Consider the following 3275-nt stretch of genomic DNA (forward strand, 5'->3'; position numbering starts at 1 on the left):
AGGTTCTCTCCTCTCTCTTTAGGATTAGGATTTAGGACTTCTCTTAATTTTAGGAGTGACTCTCGATCCCAAGTTCAATGTTCTTTTACTTTATATTTATTTCTTATTTTCAGATACTTTAATGCTTATATTAGTTATGTTGCCTATTTGGCTTATGCCACATTCATGATGATTTTCTTATTTAATGTTATTGGAGGTATTTCAGTTTAATATTGCCTTCTTTTATTTATGCCATTGATTATTCCCAATCTGAAGACATTTTCATTCCAGTAGAATTAATTTACTTTTTCCTTTTTGGTCTTGGTTAAGAAATCAGTAACTCAGGAGTTATCTTAGCTCAACATAATTGATAACTGCTATCTTTGCTAATTGAACTGAACTTCAATAATCCCCAACCTTTTCTTAGGAAATAAATAGGATTCGAAGGTCAAATTAATTAGTCCCTTGACTTTCCTTGGCTGTAGCAAAGGTTAACTAAGTGAAATTAAGATTCAACTTTCATTATTATTGATAAGAGTAACTAAGTCTGGACTTCCAATTTCTCATACCTTGCCAAAGGATTTGCTTTACAGTATTTATTTATTTTAATTGCCATTTAAATTATTTGCCATATTCATTCCTCATTCTTAAAATCCCCAATTTACAAACTTATAACCAATAATAAGAACATACCTCCCTGCAATTCCTTGAGAAGACGACCCGAGGTTTAAATACTTCGGTTATCAATTTATTTAGGGGTTTGTTACTTGTGACAACCAAAACTTTTGTACGAAGGAATTTCTGTTAGTCTAGAATCTATATCTACAACGCGACTATTTTTATAAAATTCTTTACTAGCAAAAATCCTAATGTCAACAGCCTTCAACTTCACAAGGGTAGTCAAATCGTCAGCCATCTCAACCCAAAAATAGGAAAAAAAATCATATTAAGTTTCGAACTCAGGAGACAACAAATATAAAAGCAAGAAGGAACATCAAAGACCTACCAACGTAAGTCTGGCACTCCACCGGATCACCCAAAACATCTAGGGGATTTAAGTGTTGGTCCCCAAAAATTTCCAACAAAACATCGGTAATGTGCTTATTTTCGAGAGATAAGCTCTCATAGGTTACCCGCATCAATTCCAACGCACTGGCTCCAAAATTCCAGTATGTGGCAAACCGATGTTACCCCGCAAGGTCAGCTAGAAAGGATGATGGCCCCGAGTAGAACACACCTTAAAATATTCCTCCTTAAAGTCATGAAAAGAGTTTTCAAACAATCCAAAGATTCCCAGATTGCGGAATGACATGTAACCTTTCTTATGCTTTCCTACCTTAGTCAAAAAGGTGCATAGAAAGGGGAAAAAAAGGAAAACCTCCACCTAAGTTAGAAGCTCCAAGTACTCGCAAAGCAGTTCAAAAGTTTGGATGGCTACCTAATTGTTGGGATGCAGCTGTGACGGTGGCACTGAACAACGATTAAGCAGCGCTTGAACAAACTCCAAAAAAGGAAGCCGCACCCCTAACCGGGTGAACATGGATTCATAGACCTATATCTAGTCAGCAACCCGGGGGAGAGTCGGGTTTATGTAGCAAACCCTCTCGTGCACCCTGTCGAGCGCAAGCTTGTACTGGCGTTCAGCCTCACCATCTCCGCAAACCGCGCCCTCGTCGCGAAGCTTTTGGAGGTCCTCCTCAATAACCCGGGACGGCGTCCCCCACACGTTAGAGGTCACCCAGTAGTAAGCATTGGGGACGCCACCAGTTGGGACAATAGGAGTCCTAGCGCCCTCGTTCCTCCGGCAAACCATACCTAAAAAAGGCGCACCACCGTTAGCCTACTCCCCCGGAAAAGAGAATCATGCAAATCCTTTCACTAACACGCCTAAAAGACTACAATACCTTCCCCATCTCTCTACCACTAATGCAATCACAAGCTACATCAAAACCAATGATATCCCCTCTGATTTCCTACCACTCCTACCTAGAAAAAACCTTCGAATAGACAAATGCAAAAGCAAGGCAATCAAAAAGGAAAACACAAGAAAACGGAATTAAAATACACATTAAAAGTTAGATGTCCTCCCTGCCAGGCTCATGGCCGCATAGCAAATATCAAAGGCTCCTTTAGCGATGAGATCGAGTCCACTCACTCTCTCACTCCAGGGACAACTGTTCTGGACCCGATCCTCAGGTACCTCATCGAAGTAGCATTCGACCCGGTACCCAGGTCTAGGCCTCCCTCCCATCCCAAACCGGCCCGATAATCAGACTCCTAATTAACATTTAAAATCAAATATTCCTCTTATCTTAACCAAATAAAATAAGATAAGATAACAAACTCCAACTATATATAGGGAGTTAAGGGCTCTTTCAAGTATGTTACACATTCTTAACCCTCATATATACCTCTTAAATCCATTTTAATTTGAGTGTTAGAATGTCTTTGTATTACCACCTCCCGCCACTTCGAAAATTCAATTGTGTCACCACTTTAACTGGTAAATCTCTAATCTATCCTACAACCCATACTAGTGATACAGAAATCAGTATAGTACACAATAAATTTTTCGCAAACAAAAAAGAAAGGGGGAGGGGGGAACTAGTTCAGTTTTCAAATTTTAGTGGATTATAGACTATTAACTTAATTTCTTCCAAACGTCTAGATTCCTCTATGTTCACATTGCTGTCCCCAACTTGTTTTCCAAAATCAAGACCAAACTCAAGGCACCATATGATGGGTGCATGCATATAATTATATCATGTCAAATTGGACAACTAATAATTTCATGTGAACTTTTGGTATTTATGCACATATAATTTGTCAAAAATATTTTCGGTAGCGTCTGTTTTTGGGTTGACTTCATCGGCTTTAACTGTAGTTGATGTTTGTTAAAAAACAATGCTCCAAGAATTTGAATCAAATTTGAAATGCATGTATTTAACAGCAATGGTCAACCCGAAAAACAAAAAATTAAATAAAAAAATCCGCTTGGAAAATCTAGTGCCTATCACTTTTCTTAAGACATGAATATTGCTAAATTTGAAGGAAAATAACAAGCTACTGCTAGTATTGTCTAAAGTCTTCAAACAGATTAAAAAAACAGTCATTAAGTAGATATATATTTGTAGTTATATATATAATTTAAAGTCATCAATATACTTTTTCATAAAATTACAGTCTTCTTCTATTAATAAAATATACGCTTCTTTTTTTCTGCATGATTAAAATAACATATTTTTATTCATTTTACTAAAATATCCATCAATAATTATTATAAATATCTATATAAA

This window comes from Arachis duranensis, chromosome 3 (genome assembly GCF_000817695.3).
Source record: "Arachis duranensis cultivar V14167 chromosome 3, aradu.V14167.gnm2.J7QH, whole genome shotgun sequence".
In the NCBI taxonomy this organism is placed as follows: Eukaryota; Viridiplantae; Streptophyta; class Magnoliopsida; order Fabales; family Fabaceae; genus Arachis; species Arachis duranensis.